Source organism: Struthio camelus, chromosome 9 (genome assembly GCF_040807025.1).
Source record: "Struthio camelus isolate bStrCam1 chromosome 9, bStrCam1.hap1, whole genome shotgun sequence".
NCBI classification, from domain to species: domain Eukaryota; kingdom Metazoa; phylum Chordata; class Aves; order Struthioniformes; family Struthionidae; genus Struthio; species Struthio camelus.
The window spans coordinates 9,546,954-9,571,318 of NC_090950.1; the positions used below are offsets into that span (position 1 = coordinate 9,546,954).

The 24,365-nt window shown below is 42.8% G+C and overlaps 1 protein-coding gene across 13 annotated transcripts in view; it reads right to left on the reverse strand.

The window, feature by feature from the left end:
* Positions 1-24,365, reverse strand: part of PIK3CB (phosphatidylinositol-4,5-bisphosphate 3-kinase catalytic subunit beta) — a 108,302-nt gene that overhangs the window by 69,247 nt on the left and 14,690 nt on the right. For 2 of the 13 annotated variants that reach the window (XM_068954570.1, XM_068954572.1), the window contains 3 exons: positions 18,741-18,898; positions 18,475-18,562; positions 17,185-17,413 (listed from right to left, as the gene is read on the reverse strand). The gene's annotated coding sequence lies outside the window, so the exon portion shown is untranslated. Of the gene's footprint in view, positions 1-1,675; positions 1,781-1,945; positions 2,011-17,184; positions 17,414-18,017; positions 18,158-18,474; positions 18,563-18,740; positions 18,899-24,365 lie in introns of those variants that run through there. The other 11 variants (XM_068954568.1, XM_068954569.1, XM_068954571.1 and 8 more) reach the window with 11 other exon arrangements.

Genomic DNA, 24,365 nt, shown 5'->3' on the forward strand with positions numbered 1-24,365 from the left:
TGATTAACCACACATTTTCATCCTGTTTGAATACTACAATACTATAATCACATCACATAACCTAATGATTAACTGAATCCGACATCCTCAAACTGAACAGGTCACCAGAAAGAAAGAAAAAGAGAGAGATGTCATTTCTTCTAACAAAGCAGGTATTGTAAGCATGAAGAAGTGCACCTACATAGTCAAAGTTAAAAACAGAAACATTTGTTAGTGGCTATAAAGTCTTTAATTTCTGTATACTCAATCTGGATTAAATCAAACACCTATTGCAATTAAAAACAACAGAAGAGGAATGAATACAGAGCTGCCTTGGTGCTTTTACTCTCGTCTGTAAGCTGACTCAGGAGTGCAATGTCATACATAGGTTTGTGAATTGTGGAAAACTGGTCCCGGTGACACCACTGCTCTCGTGTTCCTGTTCATATTTCAACTTGCGGAACAGCTGGCGAAAGGTCCAATAGGCCTACCCTTTGCAGCCTTCATCAGACGTATAGAAAGGGAACTCCACAGAGCCAAGACGTTCTTCGTTTAGCTCTACTTTGCAAACTAAACTCTCAGCAAAATGAAACCAAAAAAATTAAACCCCCCACTTGAGAACGAAGTAGTGCTATTAGCTTACACTGATATTATCTACGTGTTTTCAGGGCAAGCCACAAAACGCAAGACATATAACTACCTTCCCCCTCCCATTAACACTTCTTCCTAAAACGCACTAAATGGTCCCCACTGATCTTGTGCGAACTCACATACAGGACAGAAATCAGGAATAAGGCAGTGGAAAGGGCTGGTGGGTGGTCATTCCCCTGTGCCATGCAGAGCAGAACCTTTCTAGAAAGCAATTGTGGCCCACCCACATAGATCTGAGAAAAATTAAGTCGTTTCACAACTACTTTTGCCTCATAGCCATTGAGGAGAACTAAGTTACTGACCCACATGCAATTTCTTGACAACAGCCTGCTGTGCATAAAGTGTGAACTAGTCCAGAGACTTCTCATGGTTAAAGCCTAAGAGCCTACATTAGGCAACAGCCAAAAAAGGAAGACTAGAGGAAAACGAACGGAGGCCTAACGGGTTTAGGATCCACCTGCAAGAATCCCACTGCCCAGGAACTTGCCCATGATCCGTGCCCCCTGAAAGCAGAAACTGCTTACACAACATGTCTGACAACCAATACCCTAGGGCAGAAGCAGGCTGTTATTTTAACTAAAAACGGGATTCCCCAGGCTTCTAGAGGCCTGTGGATAACTAGTCAGCTGTAGACAACAGGGATGGTGTCTCAGGTTCCCACACTTTAAATTCATGGGAAATCTATCAGTACCAGCACAGCAAAGAACAGCGTTTCAAATTTGCACATGTGCCACTGACAGCATATATGACACTACTGTAAAAACTACTCCTGTTTCTGTACAGCTTGGTTAAGCCACAGAGAAGCCTCCCAAATACAATGTGGGAATCACCGGCAAAATGCAAATACTAGTTTTCTAATATTAGCTTTGATACGCTTGAATAAACTATGACCTTATTTCTTCCCTATATTATACAACCTTCCTATTCTATTAAGTTTCTAAACAGGAACAACGTGTAACACAGATGTGTTGTCAGATTTTCTGAAAACAAAGAAAACTAAGCCACTAAGTAAAATAAAATGCACTTTGTGAAAAAACTCAAGTACCAGAAGAGAAAGCAGCCAGCAGTACTAGTGCTGTAACTTCTGCTCCCAGCCTTCTCCTGTCTTGTTCTTTCTTTTCTCTTCACACCACATAGTCCAAACCATGACCTGTAATGAGAGAGGGCTGCTTGACTCCTATCATCCTCCAAGTCATTCCCAATTCAGACAAAGTCAACCTTTTGCACCGTCTTCACTTGTAAGACACTGGAAAGGCAAGAGAAACTAATATTCTTCATGTCTTATTCAGAACTTGGGTGGAAATAAAAGACTTACCTGTTTTTGCACAACACACTGGTAGTCAACTCGAGGGCTAGCACACGCATCAAATCTGAGAATATCTAGGGTCCAAAAATTGCATACATTTAGCAACCCAGCACATTGAATAGCTCCTGTCAAAGTTTATCAATTCACATCTTCCCCACAGTCTACTGCTTGCTAGATTTCTGCTCATTTCCCTCCAGCGCCAGCTGCTCGCTGTCCTTTCTCCTTCTCCTCTCACAGTAGTTTGGGGGAATGGCATCCATCTCTGCTGCATTTCAGACCTGGTATCAGCAATATGCTTCCTGTTGATCCTCTGCAACCAGCTGCATGCTGAGGACAAGTAGGGGGACGGCTAGTCCTCGGACCCTAAAACGTTTATGATGCGTGCAAACAAACCGTTCACTACTATTTTCAAGCGCTAAAAACAGACACCTGCCTTCATCATGGGATGACAGTGCAGCTTTCTTTTTCTAGTTTACCATCTTTTCTCATTTTTCAGTCCAGTAGAACAAAAGTTACAAGAGATGGTTATCAATGTAACTGCAGATCTTGTCATGATCAGCTTTCAAATACCACTACCCTTTCTATCTTCAAAGTACAAGTGGAAAATTTTCCAAGGTGGTGACTACACGTTATCTAACAGACCAAAGTACAAACTCTGCTGCACTATTAACTAACATAAACAGCTAGCAAGAACCCCAACTACGTAAGAAACATTCAAGCATAATCTTCCCAGGAAGAGAGAAAGGATCAGAAGGACTATTAATAAGATTTTAGCATCTGCCTCAAGCAGCGAACATAAACTGGACTCTGATGTGCATGCACCTCTTCCCCACCGCATCACCCCGGGGAATGTGGAAAAAATAAAACTTTTCCACTGGGGGTCTCTGTCATGAGTCCGTCAACTGTGAGCTTAGCCAAAAACACAAAACAAACCCCCTCGGGCGCTTGTCCCTTGGTTCACACCCACAGTACTTCTACAGAAAGCACCAGAGATGTAGCAGAAATTCTGTTCAGTATCCGCTTACTACTTGTGAATCACGAGACAGTCTGCAAAATAATCTTTTTCTATGAATTCTTTTATTATGCCTTTGTTACACAGATACAGCTTTTATGCTAACCATAAAAGGTTTTTTGTTGTTGCTGTTTTAGAAAAAGCCTTGCAGTCTTATGAAATAATTCAAGAATCAGATAACTATGTGGTGATAATCAAAACTTTTGTAACAATACTGTAAAATTTTCTAGAGCTTGAGCTCTTTCAGTCTCCCTCCTGTCACTTTCTTTACGTCCAGAAACATCGATAAATATTCGACAAAAAAATGGCATTGCAAAGGAAGAAAGGGGGAAAAACTTGCAACAAACCATTGCCTAACACTCCTGCATGGCACCTAACCTAAACCAAAAACAACCATAAGCCAGGCAAGCAAGCCACATACCAAAACCACCATTCCTTCAGAAATAAGATTCTGCATAGCAATTACTGGGCTCAGTTTCCAGCCCTATGGCCTTCTCCACTATGACGATTTCTAGACCTATCAGGCAGGCTCCCCTACAAATCCTGCCAGAACTTGCAAAGGCACTGTCTGTGAGAGACGCTGCTCCAGGTTTGCAGTAGGTTAAGGAACCACGCGCAGGTCGAATCACACGATATAGCAGTTTCTTGACCACCTTCCTCTTTGCAAACCCATTTCCCACTCTCCACTGCCACTGAGGGAGGCATCAGGCTCAGGGCTGGGAGCACTAGCACATGTTTTGGACAGCTATACACAGACAAGCATACAGCTAGGGTATTTTATTGCTTTTGGTTCACATCTTCAGCTACCTCAAAGCTGTCTCATGCATTTCATGCCCTCAACAGCACTGCAGATTGAACAAGCACACATCAAGCTGAATTAGCTGCTGTAGCATCCAACTAGCTGTGACAAAACTCACTATTTTATTGCGTCTGAGACGACAGGAGGATCACCAGACAAAAACACCGAATACTTTCAAATTCACAAGATATGAACGCTGAGGAAAATAAAGTAATGTGTTTTTTCTTTGCTTTCTCAGTCCTAACTTCCAGCAGCAGCAGGCACAAGGGTCTTCCAGATCTTTCACTCTAAGTAATTAAGCTAAGTAAAGTCCAGGAATTAAAGCAGTAAGAAAAAGAAGAACTTGCAGCAGTGTGCATCTGATTAAATCACAGCCACCTCAGACTTCCAGATAATGCACATTTAAGTGCAAACATTTAAAATATCAATTAAAGCTTGAACTTGGAAAAAAAATGAATTCCTACGTACTGCACAGTATTGTGTGCAAAGCGACCAAAACAATAGAGCTGCACCTGATCATCCTCCTAATTATGCAGTGCCCACGGTCACTTCAAAAGGACTACGCAGGTTTGACCTTTCAAAGGTGGCACCTTGATTTCTGCACTACTATTAAGAGACAACATATTTTATCAATAACGAGCGGCGTACTGCTGCATACATAGCAATGTTATTCCTGGTGTTCTACGTTCACAGGTGTTTGGGGTTGTTCAAAGACAATAACATCCTGCAAAATCAAGCCTCAGTCTTTTCTGAAGTGTCTCACTGAAATAGGTTTCACAGAGCAACTGTGCTCTGAATTTTTATCTCATACAAAATCTCTTCAACCAAACCAAGAGGCATATAGCCACAAGCTCTTTTCACATAAAAATGCCCACAGAAAATAAAAAACAAGTAGAGACAGAAACTGCAGATTACCAAACTCTTAGCCAAATGAGTTGCATAAAGGAGAGCTAAGTGAGACCTACAAGTCAGTTTACAGCCCTAATCTTTTTCCCTAAGATGGATAAAACAAAGAACATAAAGCATTTTGATGACTAGCTTGAAGAACGTTGCCCCACATTTTCTTAAAGTTAAATGGATAATAGCTAGAAACGTGATTTGAAGCTAACTCAGTTACATTTCCTCATTAAAAAGATTTTCATAGCATAATTACCTTACTCCAGCGTGTGATTCAGACCGGGAGCTCTGTACTCACCCCACTATGAATCACCCTCAAAAGAAGCCACGCTCGCTCCGCCTAGAGAGCTAACCTCACTAAGCTGTGGCTCACACATCTTTGAAACCCCCTTTAGTGTCTGCCAGATCTGTTTAAGAGAAGTTTGTACTCACACATAGGTACCTACTAACCTGCTTTACCATAAAGCAGTTTTTTTTTTTACTGGGTCATGCTCTCTGATGAAGAATTCTTTTCAGTTTAGAACTGTAAGACAATACTAAAAAGATCTTGCAAGTGTTCATCAACTACTTATTTTGAAAATACTGATTTCTGACAAGGTGTCAAGGTCGTGAAATTTATATTTAATTTCCTGGGTTTTTTCTCTGTCACAGGGATACATCGTGATGGCTATAAGGGTTAAGTACCACAGTAATCCTCCTACCCACTCTTATTTAGAGCTCAATACGACTGGAGGGGCAGATGACAATATTTTGTCCTTTCAAATGAAGTCAAAGAAGCAAAAGACTTGTGGTTCCCGCTGTCACTGCGGAGCAAAGGACCTCAAGGAGCGAAGGCCAGAAACTTTCAGTTGACAAGGCATCACCTGCATGATTTAAGATTTCTAAACAAAAAACAAATGAAAAAGATCATTTTTTCAGAATGATCTAACTGTCTCTCTTCTGTTGTTCCACCTTGAGAAGCACCCCGGGCAGAGCAGGAGAACAAATCACCGGTAATAAAGCTGGAAGACTGGCAGTCTGCAAGATTTTCCTCTCGTTCCATCAGCCAACCTACTATTCTGCAATCCAGCCGGCAACATGCTGAAATCAAGGTTAGCAAAGTCTCTGTGACAAGTGTGGGAGAGCCTGCAGGTGTGCTCAGCATAAGAGAGGGCTGCCTGTGCTGACACCTTAAATAACTAGCTTAGGTTACCACAACATCCCAGGTGAGATTCTGAGACAGAGGATGTGCCAGACCTGCGGGTATTTTACCATTCAAAAGCCACAAAGTTCTAGGCTATGCAGAACCATTTTATAAAAACAGCAGTGCTTTTACAACTCCTCGTGACTCAAACAAACACTTAGATTGCTTTTTATTGATTCATAAGTAGGGAGTCAAACTAGTAACGTTTTCCAGCTCATTTCCAGTTCTCACTCTGTCTAGGGCACGAGTGATTGTGTGACTAGTTCAGCAGCAACAAAGCTGCTCACCCACACAAAAGAACAGTTTTCAGACTGAACAGACTCATCTGTGCAAAGACTTAAGCTCCCCCACCTCCCGTCAGAGTCCACACATCACTTGCACCCCCAGTCCCGTGCTGCAGCTTCTCTCCAGTTCCCTACATCTGGCATGTGGAAGGGAAGAATTAGAAGACATGCTCACTGCAATCACACCGGGAGTAACTCTCTTCCAGGAAACTCATACCTGCGTGCGGGCATAGACACACACAGTGGGAAGCTCAAGGGCTTGAGGCTCAGCTAACTGAACCACCGAGATGTTCAGGCAGGTGCAAAAATCACCACCCTGCACAAGCCCTTGCAACATCTACAGAGATGTTTGCAAGAGTTAATGAACCGCTAATCTACTATCTGCTCTGCTATCACTGTAGACCCCTCAGCAGTCACACAGTTCCAAATTCATCTTTCTAAATAGTAAAATAGATCAACTATGATAAAGAGTTGATTCCACACGGATTTTCCTTTCCTCTAAGTCAATATTTGAGAACATGCAGGAAGTCACAGACTGTTTAGACACAGAAATCTCAACAGATGCCAGCAGCAGAACAAATCCTGTATCTGTGATCTTTAAGTGAAGCACTGGACCTCACGGTTCTATATCCAACCACAATTATGCCCCATAATTTTTTTGGCTTTGTTTTGAAACTTACTTTTGAAACTAAGTTAATTATTTGGCAGAAAAGAATACAAGGTCAGTTAGAATTGTTAAGCAACAAAGTTACCTTCCCACCTCCTTTTCTGACAAAGAAATGTAATACCACTTTATTAAACTCCAGGCCATTTTCAGGTGGCCTAAATTTCATGAAGTCCTCCTCCATGATTCCCTTCTGAATGTCTTAAACTCCCTGAAAGACTTTTATGGTGCACAGCTCTCATCAACTAGGTGCTTCCTTAGAGTTTTAGGTTACCCGAGTGTGGCGCTTAAAAGTTAATGTATATATAATATCTTATAGATGCAAAAACAATGGGGAAGAAAAAAAAACATTCTATTTCTTGTAAATTTTGGACAGGACCAATATTTATTTGCATTTTAAGCACAGAAATAAAACAGCTTGTTGCTGCTATCCAACCTACTGGATTAATCCCATATTACAACATGATCAGTATCAACAGTATTTAATCATTTACATGTATACTGTGAATACTATCTGAAACTAAAAGTAATTACTAACAATATTTGTTGTGATCAGGAAAGAAAAATTCAGGCATTTAACGAGCGCAGTTCACCTTTGGTAAACACTATATCCAGCGTTCAAAAGCACGTCTATTAAGCTCTTTTGTATAACGTAGCACTGTACACTAACTTGCTCTTGCTCCCCCTTCTTTCATGTTGTGAGGCATCTACCGCCTCCCCCTCTGGGGCTGAAAAAAATCAGGGTCTCAAAGTTGCTATATTTGTTACACAAATTCACATGCTGTGTGTATGCAGACCTTCAAGAACCTCAGCTGTGCTATGAAACAGAAAGGGACCCTGGAACTGAGATCAGCAGAGTTTGAAGAAAAAGAAAGCCACACTCCTATCACGTTAGCCGTCCAACAGAGAACCTTGCACAATTTGAAGTGGCAGAGAAAAATAGGCAAAACCAAACAGAAAACTAATAACAAGCGTGAACGCAATTTTGGCCTTCTTCCACTTCCTCCGAAACAGAGGAACGAGGACAGCTTTGTCATCTCAATATTCCTTCTATTCTTCATGTGCAATTTTTAACAATAATTCGTTTACAGTAGACCTGCCTCTGAGACTTTTACCTTATTTCATTTTGTTAACCTACAGCCCATCAGCCTTTTCTTTGGAGCTTTATCAGTCTGGAACACATAGGCAGTATCTTTCACTCATCAGCCAATAATCCTGGAAGATCACTCTTAAGCAGTGATGTACAAGTATTTTAAGATTAGCAAACAGTGATGGGAAAACAAAAAGACCCATCAAATGCTGAAGGACTCTTCAAATCCTGTGCTTGCTTGCAATGAAAGCTAATGAACTATCAAAGCATAAATAAAAGTGAAAATACAGCAACTTCAATTGTAAAATTCACATTAAGAAGAATGCAACTTAGGAACACTAAGGGAAGAATTCCTCTGCCTTCTCATAAAATTTACCTAGAAATTAACTGGAACAGGCTCATTAACCCAGGGAAAACAGCTATAAATAGAAGGGGGTTAATCACTCAAATTTCTATTCTCATGGAAATAAAAGATTAGAATCTTTAGTGTATTAATATGATACTTAAAAAAATACTTCAGCTGCTGTACTACACTCTGCTTGCTTTTTAGGGACAGTTTCTGCTTTTCTTCCCTCCCCTAGAAAGTAGATATTCATTTACCAAAAGCATTTTCACAGCTCCTACGCAAAGTTAAAATGTGTATCAGTGAGGATGTTTTATCTTATCGTATGTTTTAAATGGAGCCACTTCAAAAAACAAACAAAAAAAAATTTCACAGTTTCTCCATCCTAATTTAAAACACATAACTATTTGCTACTCCTTTCAACTACCACAGCTGCTACAAAGAAGCTTTTCTAAATAAGTGTCTGCATGTGTCTTAATGTAGCATCTCAAATACTTTAGGACCTGTTTATAGTAGACACTGTACATGTCCATGCACATAAACACAAGTAAATTTTATCAAGTAAAGGCACTAAAGAAAGAAAAAGTCCCCTCATTCCCAATGCACAGATGAGAACATTCAACAATAACCGAATTTCTCCAAATGCACATAGCAGCTGTGTGACACACTTGGAAACAGAACCTAATTATCCTTATTCCCTAGCTAGTGCTTTACCCACAGTATTTCTCATCAAGAAAATTAAGGTTGAAGCTTTCAAGTTAAACAAAATGGAGTAGAAGAAAAATTACAGAGATAGAAGTTCTTTATTTAAAAGTGAAAACAGACAAAGACACATCATATTATGGTGAATAGCAAACTGAATATAAGGCGATTTGTAATCCAGTCTATTTGCAGTGACAGAAGTGAGGAAAGCACCCCATATGCGTACTCAAATTGAACAGACTTACAGCTGCTACAAATCTTGATGAAATGGAGTAATCCAGAGGAAAAACAATGAGAACAAACCTTGATTCTAGCCTTAATGCTTCTTCTAACTTTTTAGTTATGTCTTCACGTTCCTGTAAATCTATATCTTGTTCTTGCTGAAGAATGCACATTCCTACTAAATAACCTTCCCTTTTATGCTGTATCTTTCAGCTCTTATCACTTTAGCTCTTAGTACGCTAGATTTATTTTATAGCCCCCACAGGAATTAGAAAGTTAATGGATAACTGTGACAGATAACAATACAAAGATAATCGTATGATAATAAATGAATTTTTATGTACTTTTATTATCTGAACTCCAAGAACCTAGGCAGAATTGTATTTGCTATTTAAAAAAAATGGTATCTAACTTTTAAACCAACAAATCAGAAAAAAATGCCTATTTAGGTAACAAATAAAGTCAGATCTTTCTCTTAGTAGTCTTATCAACATACTGTCATCTAACTGAAGTGTAAACAAACATTTCTAGTAAAAAAGCATGACTCCAGTACATGACTGCCACTAATATGAGATTATGATTAATTGGGAAAAAAAATCTAGGAAAAGCAGTACTTCCGAAGTGCTGGGGAAGTAAAATCGACCTAGGATGAAGACTTATCACACATTGTACAATTTAACACACTTCGTAGTAATGCTATTTCTTTATCTTTAAAATAACCTACAAAGTTCTGCAATTGTTAGAAAGCTTTATTTGAAACTGTATAATCACACAAAAGTTGTTATTAGAAAAAAGTTAGTTATGCAGAGGGATGCAGATGATCAGCCTATTAGAAAAAATTCGGAGTTTTTTTTTATTGAATAAAAAATTAAAGGACTTTTATCACAGGCATAAGGTCTCTCATGCATGGTTATTTCAAAGTAGCTTGCTGAGGACTGATGATCAGTCCTCCGTCCCCTCCCCCCCTTCGTTATTATTACCGAAAGGAAAGCCTCTTTTTTGCTAGCAAGAGCATTGTGCCAAAGATTAATGCATCACTTGTGGCTGACAGTCTGCCAGACTAACCATGCCTTCCTTCACTCAAGTCAAAAGGGTTCAGAAATCACTACTCACTTTCCAGTCAGTGTTTACCACACACTAAGAACAGTTCAGATTCCTAAACGTTCTCCTTGAATGAAAGGAAAACAGAGCAGCTCTTCTCCACATACACCCCTCCACACTTAAACCATGACTAAGGGTAAACAACTTATTACACTTCAGCAGATGCAGCCAAGTAGTCTTCACCTCCTCATGTTATGGCTCAATCCTAATGTCACGGTGCACATAAAACTTCCGTTCAAAATTGATATAGGAAAACTAAAAGAATAAAGGTACATTTAAAATTTTATTTCCTGCTGTGTTTGGACTCACTTTTGTTATCCTCTCTGCTGGAGAGTTCAATACATTAATTACAGGACTTGCATTCTACTTTGTCTCATTCACACTTAGCCATTTCACCTGCCTATACAGACTGCGTACACGCATATGCGCTACCTCTAGTTGCTCCACTGCCTTCCACAGATCAGGTACCAACTCTTCTTTACCTACAGGATCTTTGGTTATGACTCAGCCACTCCTCCTTAAATAACTTACTTGAGTGATATCTTGAATTGCTGCCTACAGTAAAGCATGGAGATACCCAGACAGTAAAATTCAAAATTACTGACAATAAGTTTACTTTTCTAATACATGTATCAAGTTCTACTGTATGACTTCCACCTCTCTTAAAATTTTAATCTAATCCACTATTTCTACCCATCTACTTTTTTTTTTTTTTTACTTCCTTTTCAGGAGCTTTCCCAAAGTCCCACTAAGCTTACTGCTGAAGCATACCGTGTGAGCAAAACACTTCAGCCAGGCTTCCTTTTAAGATAGGCACGAGCAAGTATCTGTCTTAACATCATCTTACTACCTAGACACCACGATCCATGAATTGTTCCCCTGTAGCAGGCACTTGGGAGGATACAAGGGGTAGTGCCAGCCATGAAAACTTACAGGGCATCCTGCTGAAAGCCTAGCCTAAGCTGCCCAGGTTATTTTGCACCCAGGAATAACTGTCCTACTCTTAGTATCCTGGGTCAGCATCCTCAAAGACCAAATGATAGACCGTAATGCACCAGCGCTGGTCTCTGTTTGACAGCCACAGGTCACAAACACACCAAGCAGCCACAGGGTGGAGGGGGAGGAAGGGACAATGTTTTCAACTGATACAGAGGTGCACCTAAGGAAGACCTTCAGCACCTGTGGCTAGAAATACAAATACTCCACAAATACTCTAAGCCCGTATAGTTTTCGGTAAAACACAACCGAGGGATCGCAGAAGGCCTTACTTCCCTTACCACCACCCACGTAGGTCCAGAAGGGAGCTGAGAGCCAAGAACATCTCCAGCCATCCTCAAGCATTGAAAAGTACAGGATCCAAGAGGAGACCTCCCAGCATCATGATTTCTACCACCAACCTCTCAAGTCTCGCCAGTATACCTCCAGTCCCAGACTGCTAAGCCCTTACTACAGCAGTCCAATTACTCATTTCCTAGCCTGGACACCATCCATGACTGCTCGTTTCCTTCCCTCCCACAGCAGTCAAACAGCCCTTTCTTCTGCAAATTTCATTTTACAAAACACTACACTTTGTAAAGCAGAAATAATTTATAAGTACAGACCCTTGTGACAGGACCCCATGGCAACAGGCACTGTAGCAAGTGGACAAGACACAGAGTGAATGCTTGCACATGGTTAACACACAGGTCCTTACTTTCTTTTGAGGGAGGAGAGGGAAGCGATGAGGATTTGAGAAGGAAGAATTAGCCAACAGTAGTAAGCTGAACAACAAACTAAAATTAAAAATAAGGATAATTGAAAGGTGGATGAACTGCAAAGACGTAGAGGTATAAGGGCCAAAACGTATTTCAAAAACTAAGGAAGGAATTTGAGGCACCAGTCAATCACAAAAGGGATACAGCGTCCAATCCAATTTTCATGTATGTTTTCTGTACTTCTACAAAAACTACTGTTTTCCTACTTCATCAACTTAGTAGCTAGCTTTGAATTTCTCCTGAAAACATACATCTTTGTTCACCTGGTTCCCTGCGCCTGTGCGTGCGTAAACAGAATGAACTATACGCTACCGTCCAGCCTCCTGAAAGGTGCAATACAAAGCAGCGATACTGACATTACTGTGTCACACACATGACACAATGTCTTGTGATAACAGAAAATCTATTCATCATGTTGAAATCTGAAAGCAGTCTCATTTAAGTTAGAAATGGGGCAACTTTGCTTTAAAACAAAGTGTGCCATTAATATACAGAATCTATAGGTAGATTCTACAGTTCTGAACATCTAAATTGTTAAATGAAGATAATATAGTACATTTTAAACTAGAATCTTCCTTGGGAAATAAGATGGAGCAGCAGTATCAAAATCCACCTCTCAAGCACTGTTTTTATTTTTAAAAAGATTTTAAAAGGGCATTGTTCAGTAAATAGCTACCACAAGAGTATGACACACTAGAAATGTTACCAACTATTTTCTAGATATTTCTAGAGATTTTTTACAATATTCTATAAAGCTATCTACCTACTCTGATTTTTGAACTACTTCTAGTACTCTGTTCATACAAGTACAACCCCTCAAAAAAAGAGGGCATCTTCTGTATTAAGTCTGTCACAAAAAACATTTCACATCAGCACTGCAAGCTTTTACAACCTCAGGTCCATCCCCCAGAACACCAAACGCCGCCTACGCCAGACAGAAGCTCTAATAAGCGTCTGACAATTCTTATGCATATCTTTGAAGTAAGTATTTCACTCCTTCATTTAAAGATACCTTCTGTACATTCAAAGAGATACAGAAAGGACTTTCAAAAGACACTGAAAATTAACAAATGCTTCATAAAAATACTAAACACAACTCAATATCATAAAACCAAAGACAGCTAATCTTCCTGTTTAAGTGACAACATCCTTAAGTGGAAACATTCCCACCGACTTCAACATTAATCTACCTCTACTATCCAAGCAATTTAGTTTACACATGCCATTTGATGCAAATCTAAGACTTATCAGTACATATTAACTCATCTTTGAACCCATTCATAGTATTTTAAATCCACTGGATATATGGTGTCTGGGGGCAGGGAGAGAGCAAGAGTGACCCAGAGCGAGAGGAACAACTCCTAATGGACTTCACACCACTTATTCTCATCAGTTCCAAATCAATGCATGAAGAGAACCCTCTGCCATCTGCACTGGATACAAAACATGAGAAAAGCCTCAGGGGAGCACTGTGAAAAGACGTTTGGAATCTTTACTCGTGCTATTCCCCAGAGCTTTTCATTGCTAAAAGGTGACAACATAAATGCATTTATTACTTGGGTCTCACAGAGACATTAGAAGAAAGCAGCTCTTCCAAGTAAACTCATGCAAGGAAGAAAGATGCTATCACCTGCAGGCACAAAAAACTAAACCCACAACTTTTTTTCCATTACAGGGCCTATCTTTCCCATTCATCATAGTTTCTGCAGAAAAGTATGTTTACGCAGCTATTTCACATGCAATAGCCGCAATTCTCCATGAATCTTAGAAGCAGTTTATTTTCAGAGAAAGTTCTATCCCATCAGGTCAACTAGCTCCACCCCTGCCCCAAGGAACTCTACCCCACTTGTCCAAAGTTTCTGTTAAAAAAAAAAAAAAAAAGCAGTTAGGATGAAAATCTGGCGATAACTTATCAAATTAGCACCAAGAGTTAAACTGTTCAGCATTAAAGCAGCACATAGATTAAGTTAGGCAAGCACAAAAACTAGACACTGACATCTATGATGGAGTTTATTAAGATATTTTCTGGCACAAAACACAGAAAATTATTTTGCCTATCAGAATAAGTTTTCGAAATAGCAACATAACAGAAGCAGAAAAGCACCCTGTACAATTTAGTTACATAGTATACATTTAATGTGACATTACTCATCAAAAGTATGCAAGTTTAACAATTTTGAAAGAAACATAAGAAGAAAGCTATGAATAGCAAAGTTTACATTTAGTTAATTTTGTATCAAGAGAATTATTATAGCACTCAGTTTTTAAAATTAATAGAAAGAAAATGTTTCTGCATGTGCAGATTTGTCCCAAAAGACACAAAATTAATCCTGAGTTCAATTAACTCACAATTGTAAGTCAAGAGTATCTAAGATAAGAAACTGGATGACTGAAGTTATCACAGCTGCACCTTCCCCTCCACCCCCCTTTTAATGCAACTGAAAACCCTTTGGGGCATTTTTCCCCCTTATGGCCAACAGCCAAAGCCAGAAAGCAAAGTACCTAAGGACAACCTGTGTCCTCCATTTGCATACAACCAGTTCTAAGAAAGGCCACATTATGTAGCATGCTGGCAATTAAAATCTGGCAACCTAAAACTGACTCGCCTTCCGCTCCCCTCCTCCCCCCCCCCCCCCCCAATGAATAGGGGCGAGTATAATCGCTCCAATCCTAATTCTTATTAAAGGAAATTTTTTTGACATATGAACTTCATTATTTATTTCTTTAATCTTCTGAAACCATTATGTAAATTCAACTATTTGGTTAGCTACATATCCACAAGTATTTGCATATTAGGGCCTCACTCTGCATCTGTAGTATGTATAACTAGAACCACATTCCTGAATGTACTCCCACTGAAGCTTGAGATATAAAGATTTACCCATGCAAACTTGATGGAATGATCAATCTCTTTTAGACCACTGTGCATAAACCAGCTGACACTTCAAGCCTTACACAAATACTTGTAACCTTAACCTTATCAATTCTGCAGAATCTCTAATTTGTGGTAGTTGTCAGAACCCTCTATGTGTTACTTGCTGTTTATTCTGGATTAGAAGTATATATATCTTACTAATTCAAAGCAAAACAGCAAGTTTACAAGTTATTATCAGTATATCTTAAATAAACAAATTTAAAAACTAGTAAGTTTGTAATGGAAAAGGATTTTTGCCACCAGATCTGATTCATTAAGTTATTAAAACAGAACACATTAACCATAAGACTTTCACGTGATGAACAAGTCTGTGAAGACTGTCAGTTCTGCCACAAAAACTGTTTAATGCACTTGAATACTTTTTTTTTTTTTTTTTTTTAAAACAACCTTTCTGATTTCATGCTCTCACATTTTGGGGCAGGAGATTTGAGATGCACCACGTAATCAGAGTGTCAGTGCTCTGAGGGGGATCGTTTTGGGAACAAACAGATGCTTATTTTAAAAAAAAAGTTTTGAGTTTCTTTTTGGTTATGTAACTGTGCAAATAAAGCTTATTTCAGATTTTTCTCTCCATACCTCAGATTTCTCTCTCCTGGATTGCTTTTGCAGGAACTGCCAGTTGTGAGAAAGAGTCAATTTAGTAACTTACAGTCAGCTGCTACCAAGTGCAGAGAGTCAGAAAGTCAATTTTAAACCTAAGCAGCCCCAAGGACTTTGCATAAAATATAGTGCCAGATTCTACAGCCCAGCAACCCATGTGGACAGGTACCCGTTTTCAGATAAATTACCTGGAGGCAACTCTCAGAGTACCCAGAGCAAAGCTTCCCCAGGCATCTCTAGATCCATGAAAAAGCACTTCAACTACTTTAACTCTGTGTCCTGCTCACTGAAACACTTTCAGTAAATTAACTTTCTTTTTAACTAGTTATGATGCCAGCTTTTTAGCTAAAAAGACAAACACTAGCATGGATTTCCACCTCCCGTCTAAAATAAAAATGGTTACCTTTTTTCCTACATCCTCCTAGCATGCATAATGTTCTGACAGCTTCTATTTTTACTGGATTTTGTTTTTAAGTTTCACATCTGCCTAGTAAGAGCATATTGCAGACATACGCCTACTTTAAAGAAAGTCTGCAACACTTCACATGCCCACTGACTTTAAGTATAACTTCCAAGATAGGGAAAGAAGTAGTGGGATCAGGGAGAAGAGGAAGGATACAGTCCCTCCTTACTACATCATAAGGGAGCAAAATAAGTTTTGCTTTTTTTTTTTTTTTTTTTTTTTAAAAGTAAGGCTTTCCTACACTAGAATTTGAAGTTCTGTCAAAACTCTGCAGACAATTAGAGAACTAGCAAATTTATGACATTATATATTCTAAGGAAGTGAAACCTGGCTTAACGGAAGTGATTCTTCCAAAAAAAAAAAAATCTAGATATTTAAATAGACATTAACAAAAAAACTTTAAGATCATATGTGGAAAATTTTTCTTCTAATTAAAAAAATTATTATTTATAGGCTAAAACCCTGCCCACAAAAACACGTTTCCAAGTTGAACAACAAAATACTCACTATATCCTTGATGTTCTTTAAAAAAGCAGTTACTGGAGAATTTTTGTTCAAGCCTACTTCTGAAAAGTCCTACTTGCTGGCCCAAAACTTGCAAAGCCTGGGAAACTATTACTAGTCTGAACGGAAGATTTGAGAGCAAAATTTCGAGGTGACCTGGTGACCAATTCCCCAGCTGCCTTTGTGCATTCTACCAGGCTTCAGAAGCCTCTGCCCAGAGCGCAAGCGTGCAACATTTCTGCCCATGCACTTTTTAACTTTTTAATACATCTGTTGCTTTTCTTTTTCACCTTTTAAGTAATCTCTGAAGACCTACAGTTGGGGGAGTCTCTAGCTAACGCTACAAACCACAGGAAGATCAAAGTTCTCCCTATGACATTCTTCATGCGTTTGTACAGCTTCCAACCCTAACCAACAGCCCTGAAAACATATATAATGTGTTACTCAGGTTTCGAGGAACGCCCCGCTTCAAGAACTTCCTAGGCCTGATTAAAGTTCAGCATCAAAAGTACAACTGGCCAGCGGCTCCCTGAGAGCGTATGTGACCTCTACTGTGGCTACGCTTGTCAACCCTAGATTAATAAAACTCAAAACACCTGGTGACAAAAGCTCTGCAAATACAGAGTTTTCTCTAAGGAAAAAAATGACTTTGCCTGATACTGGAAAGCGTCCAACGTTAGCCTGTACACACTCACTTTTTGGAGCGGGACAGCCCAGTGATTCTGGCGTGAAAGGTTCCCACTGCTCTTCCAGGGACTCTCCGGGACTAAAGGAGGTTTATTCGGACCCCGCGCAGAAGCGGCCCCCCGTCCGCAGGGAGCAGGCGCACCAGGGCAGCGCCGCGCCGCCCAGACCACCAGCGCCTAGCCGGAGCGTCCGACTTAAAACACGTTGCATTAAACACTGCTTTCTCCATACAAATTCCTGCGGTTCGGAAAGAAAACACTGCTCAGAAACCTGGCCGAAAACAGCCGAGCAAACCATATAAGCCGGACGTTACTTAGAATTTGTCATAAAACAATCACTACAAGTTCTCGGATGGGGGGGAGGGGGGGGAAAGAAAAAAACACCACGGGGAATAAAGCACAGTCCAGAACACCCGGAAAAACCCGACCGAAGCGAAAGAGCCGCGCAGGCGGGGGCGGCGGAGCCTCTCCGCGCCGCCCGGCGCCCCGCGGCCGTGCCCGGCGCACCCGCGCGGCCCCTCGCTCCCCCCCCCCCCCGTCCCCGCCCCCGGCGCGGCAGGGCGCAGCCGGGCGGCTCCGCGGGACGCCCGCGAGCCACTTGTCGCCGCGGACAAAGCCGCGCGGCCCCCGCCGCCCCGGGCCCCTCCCCGCGGACCAACGGCCGCCGCCAGCCGAAACCGCCCCCGGGGCCGGATCGAGGGCCAGAGCCGGCCGCTCGGTTGAGCAACTCGCGTGTCGCAACGAGCCGCCGCCGCCGGGCGGGGAGGCACCGCAACGAGCCGGAGGGAAGGGGGGGACGACCGCCAGGCGCCGAGGACCCCCGCCCGCTCGGGTGCACCCACCTGCCGCCGCCGTCTCCTGCGCCGCCGCCTCCCAGCCAGCGCGGCGGCGGCTGCTGCCGCTAGCGGGGAGCCGGCTCCCTCTGGCCCGCGACCGGTAACGGCCGCGCCGCGCGCCGCCGCCTCCACCGGGGGGGCGGGGCGAGGGGAAGAGGGGCCGGGCCGTTACCTAGGCAATAGCTTCGCCCCTCGGGTCCCGCCCCGCCCCTCTCGGCGCGGCCGACCAATCCGCGCGCGGCTTTCAGTATCACAACGCAAGCGGCGGCCAATCCCGCAGCGCGTCACCTCCCCCGCCGGGCGCTCCCCGCCGAGGGCCGGAGCTGGCGGCGACGCGGCGGAGGGGGAGCGGCGCGGCCCGGGGCAGGGGCCGGGGCCCAGCAGCCCGGGCCCTTGACCAGCACCGTGACTGTGGGGGTTTTTTTCGCCCCCTCTCGTTTTTTGGCACTTTCAGTTGACTTGCCTTATTTCTAGCAGCACTCGGGGCAGTACATTGAAAAATAAGCAGAGAGGTGAATTTTCTTCCTCGACTTCAAACAATTCTCAAGGCACTAAAAAAACAACAAAAAAAATCATTAAATCGAGAGTAGAAAACATCTACGGGAGATTCGTTTGTGTGAAGCGAGCACGGCGGCGACGGCGGATGTCTGGCGGGCAGGACATCGCTGGCCCCGCCAGCCCGGTTGCGCCTGAAGGGCGAGGAGGGAACGGGAGGGCGTTTGGGCAAACCTCGCGGGAAGGGCCGAGGCCAAGGGCCCGCCGTCACAGCCCGCCGGCGGCCGGTACCGACGAGCCTTTCCTCCGCGTGCTTCTAACCAGCTCTTCGAGGCAGCTCAGCGCCATCGCGTCCCAACGTCGCGCCGCCCCGACACGCGACTCCCTTCTTCCTGGGGGGGGGAAACACCCACAGAGTTAGAAGGAAAATAACTGGTTTAGCGGGCAAGACTGCAGATCACAGCGGGAGAGTACCGTCTCCTTGGGCCGCGACCTATACGACGAAGTTTAGTTCATCCCATTCACTCAGCCAGCTATGTCCTTTTTTGTTTAACGCTGATATTGCTACTAAAGTCTATTTTAGGAAAATAAGCTGTTAAGGAAATCCAACAGCGTGAAAAGACGCAGATATGTAACTTTTCAAACCATTCCAATACTTGTGGTTTTGATAGTAAACATTCCAGATAGTCTCGGCCTAGACGTTCAACCCTTGGCTCATTAGTTGCCTGCGTTGATTACAAACGGTTTTGTGGCTTTGACTAGTCTGGAAAGGGGTTTTTTTGGTTTTTTTTTTTTTTAAGTTTAAGTTTTTTTAAGTTAGAAAAGTGGCGTTTGCCCAGGATTTGGCATCAGGTTGCTGTTCTACAGGATCCAGCGCAGGCTTTGTAAAGTGCAAGTCAACTACGATGGGAGTGATTTACTAGACTAAGTGGAGGGCAACACGCCAGAAATTTCCAAACGTTTACAGCACTGCTGTCTTCGGAGTCAAATAATGACATCTTGAAGTACCTGTCATGCATAAAGCCTCAAGCACTTAAAAATGACCTTGTACAGACAATTTCCACTGTATCTATGAACAGACTTCAATGAAAGCTGACCACAGAGATTTTTTTCCCTGCAGGGTTGTAATCTCCAGCTTCAAGTTTCTTCCCATTTTGTGTTTTGATGCCTCCAAATGTAACATCAGTATGTAGTAATGGGAGCAACGAGAGCTCAATCAGTGGTTATCTACATATTTCAGATTATAGTTGATCAGCTCGCTAGGATACTTGTGTTCTCGTCATGAAGAGATTATGGACAGTGCCTGCAATATAGATAAAGAATTTGTCTGAAGCATCTTAAATACACATTTTTATACCCTGTACAGCAGTGAAAAAGAGAGGTTTGAAATAAAATTTTAATTTTCAATTTCCTTATCTTCAGATTCTCTTCCCACATCCCTCCACAAAACAACAAGTATTCTATTATTCTCCCCCCCCAGGCTATTGTTACATATGTTCTCAGCATAACAAAAGGTTTTTGTCTAAAAAAGTCTGTATCTGAGTCACGCCTTTGCATGCGAAACAGCTGTACACCTAGGGCACATTCTTGGTCACTAGGAAAATGTGTCAGCTTCAGCATTCTGGCTTTACATTACCTCAGCCTTGTGCAACCACCCCGCTCAGCACAAAGGAAGTAACGCACAAGCTGCCTGCACATCTGCAGACAACATAAAACTGGAGAAGCAGACCCTGACAAAGCGAGAAAGAAAACGCAAACGGAAACACAGTCTGAAGGATGTTTGGCCTAAAGTAGAAAAGAAAAAAAAAAAATCAGAAAAAGTGCAACGTAGTGAGTCGAAAGGACCAAGATCCAAAACCCAGCTGAATAGTGGGTGCAGGAGATGCCCAGAAGACATTTGTTACAGAACTTGAGTGCTGACAGCAACTTGCTAGTGGCTTGTAATAGGATGTAAGAGCAACACCTGCAAAACAATCAGCTTTGGGTAGCTGATGCACAGAAACCTTTTGGGGTGAAAACAGAACATCAGAATCGCGGAGAGTATTTCTTTCCCTGAAAAAAAGCAGTCCTACTCAAAGCAGTGCGAGCGATGGTACAGAGTATAAAGGTTACTCTGTACTGCACAGGCGCTCCTTTGTCAGCGCGCTGCCTGCTGTCACCCAAATAAAGGGCTTTACAACACCTTGTATACGAAATATAACACGACAGTCTCCTTACTGGTAACTAGAGCAAAGCCAATTTGGATTGTAACCTTCAAAAATAGCTTTCTGGAATTAACAAAACTTCTGTCCCTCATTTTAAGTCCCTCCTTCATCTATGCTAGGAAAAAAAAACTTGCCTGTTGCCTAAGGTGGTAAGTTGTTACCATTTGGGGGAAAGAGTATCTTGTTAGTCACTGACATTTAAAACGTGTTAATAGTGAGCAAATCATTTCGGTGCGACAATTTCAAGTGCTGTGTTTAGAAAAATTAAAATGAGAAGAACCAGGGCTAATAGCTACAAACGCATATTTAATCATCTAAAAAGGAAACACTAAGAGATTCCTAAGGAATGCTGTATGCGAGGAGAACGTGCACGAGGTGACCTAACGCATGAAGTCATCCACAGCGAGTACCGCACCGCAGGACAGCGCCGCAAGAGCTTACAAACGCTACGAGAGAGATGCGGCAGGAGGAGAGCACGAGGCTGCCACAGCGCCCGCGGCGCAAACCTCGGCGTGCCGGGCTGGCGCGGGGCAGCAAGCGTCACCTGCGCTCGGGAGGTGCCTGTGCAGCTGCGTGCGCCCCTTCTCCTGCCCGCGCTGCTCTAACAAGCGTCTGTCGCTCACGCTGACTCCGGCGAAGGGGCAGGCGGGCCACGGCAAACAACATTCAGTACCAGACCGCAAACGCGGACGTTGGACGAAACGGACGCTGCATTTGGCTAATGAAGCCACAGCCAGCCCGCCGCAAGAACAAGCGGCTTTTAACAGCGCTTTGCTACACCGAGTTATTCCGCACGCGTGAAGTTCGGTGGAAGCCTTCTCCAAGAGGAGCCCGAGGGCAGGCCGCTCGGTCAGCCAACGCAGCAGGCCGCGCGTCGCCGAGCGCTCCTTACCCCGGCCCGACACTGCTCTCCTCCCCCTCCCGAAGCCAGTGTCTAGGGCCTCTCGTTTTTGTATTTCAAGCCGAATTCAAATGACTCGAAGCCATTTCAACAGAGGGCCTCTTCCTCAACCTCGCTGACCTCTCCCGACTTCCGCAAGGCGCCCGAAGTCGACGCCTGCGACCGATGCACCCGCCGCGGCGCCGCAGCCCTGCCGTGAACGAGCGGGCTCAGCTCCTTCCCCTTTTCCCCCCTCACGCGCATCGTGGCAGCGGGCGGGCAGGAGGCCTGCGATGCTGCTGCGCGGCTGGAGCTGGCCGTGCCCGCAGTCCCACAGAGCCCGGCCGCTTCTCCAGGTGCCCAAACGCGCAGCGCAGACCAAGGGAAGGGGAAAGGAGAGGCCCACTGCGCCGAGGGGCGAGTCTGCCAGTACCAGCTAGGAGCTGAACCCTCTCATGCTTGTCCTCTTGTGCCCAGAGCTGGAAACTGGTAATACCAGTGGGAAAAGACGGGAGGGACAATGAAAAGGAAGGGTAGTAACTTCTTAAAACACTGCTACCAATTCTGCAGTATCAGGAGACGGTGTCTTGAAGAGGACAGATTCCACGAACAAAGAGGAAGTTCAGATGGGACTCGCACGCATGGATTACTAACAGTGTCTTTCAATACTGCTGTTTTGAGTGCACCTCTCATCTCAGTGTCTCACCCGAGGATCAAGACCAGAGATCACAGAAGACCAGACACCCTTGTCGGAAACCACACCATACATTAGATTTAAAAATATACATATATGCAACTCATACTAGGTGGGAGAAAACATCCCACACAGATTAGGACCATGGCTACCACTAATTAAATATTTAGAACAATTAATAAAAATAATCTGAGGACAAGATCTCCTCGCAGCAGGTGCAGGAGTTAAACGGTGAAGCACTCCAGCTACGCAGACTGCAGCACACGCCAACACGCTCAGCAGCTGGTTCCTTTTGGAGCCTGCGCCCAAGGACAAGTATCATTTCTTGGTTGAAGTTAGCTCTTCTGCATGCTTCTTTTGAACACTGAAGAGCTCTTCTGCTTAATCCCATCCCACCTACCTGCCAGCAAATTCAGCCCTTGAAGATTACTGCTTATGTTAGCCCTACGCTGTTCTAACACTTGTCAGAGGTACAAGCCATGGAAACTAGCCCATGATGTGGGAGCCCAGGCACAATTTCCTGCCTGAATTCCAGTGAGATTAAAAAAATTGCTCACAATCAGGAAGAGTAAGATCTTCACATGGGTAACAGCATCACGAGGCAGCAGTCTGGCTTTGCTTTTACCTTCTCTCTTTATATATAAATATCTCTCTACCTATTTTTTTTCCATCTTCCTAACACAGATTTTGCAAAAATGGCTCCATTCATCCATACAAAATAACATCTTCCATTAAAAGCATCTTGAATAGCTAGTGCCTAATAGAGCCAGGGCTTTTGTCTACACGTAACTTCACACATCACAGACAAGTTTCCCACCAGCTATTATCGCACCTCTCTACTTTATGGATCTGACCTCATCCCCAACATTAACATTTCTTTGCAGTAAGCAGCAGCACAGGATTGTTAGAATTGCCGCTTTTTAGATGAGACACTGAGTACTCTTGTGTTATTCCTGCTGACTTTTCTAATCAAATATAAAGATCCCATGACACATTTTGACAGAAAGTAGGGCACAACCAGCGTATTTATTCTTACTAAAAATAGGTTCCTGTGTCCAGCAGGTTTTAATGTGTTAGACAGTGCTCGAAGTAACAGCTGCCACCGCTGCCTTCATACAGTTTACTACCAGTGTCAAGCTCATCTTCTTTGCAATATGCTGATTATGAAAATCAAACATCAGTCTTGAGAATTACTTTAGTAGTTACGTTTTGCTTCCTAGGATTAGATTGCCCAACAATTGGAAAGGTAATAGAGTAGTTCGTAGTTTCTTATTCTTGCAGGAGGAGTCTGTCACCTTCCTAAGCACAGCACACAGCCTGTTTTGAATCTCTCGGGTTAACGCTATATTACTATTCTCAGCCAGAGGCAAAAACCAGGCAAGAGATTAATTAAGGGAACTGGAACACAACTTAAATGGTTTAAAGAAACCTATATTTCTCCAATCTTCCTTACGTACTTATGTGCTAGCTGGTCTTCTTGTTAGGGCCATTCTGATCAAAAAAGGATAACACAACTGCAGAAATTAAGGGAGTCAGGATTACTAATACTGTTGAGTGTATCACACTATTTTAGAGACTATGGGAATCAGACAGGAAATACATTACAATAGGCTTATTTCTGAATTTGGCTTGCATAAAACTTTCAACTGATGTCCTCTCAAGTCTGCTTTCAGAAGCTCACTGTCAAGCCACTTAAGTCAGAGTTAGCAAACCTTCATCTTGTGCAGAAGTGCTGTAAGAGAGAAAATGCAGAGTCTTTAGCCCTTAAATGACACCGGTGTAGCTTCCCTCAGAAGCACAGGCACTTACTGACCTGCAGTACACCGTGAACATCACTTCTGAATCTGGTCATGCATCATTTATGAATCAAAGACTTTCTCAAAAATGAATCTTTATCTCTCACAAGATACCCAAGAAAACCCAAGAAAGAGATAAAAGCAAGTACGACATTTTGCTACCATGAAACACAGGTACCACATTAACATTTCCCTAGCGCATGCAAAAACATGATCTCTCTAATCTCATTGATCATGACATACTAATGAAAAGCTAGTATGTCTGTATCTATCTATTCCTATATA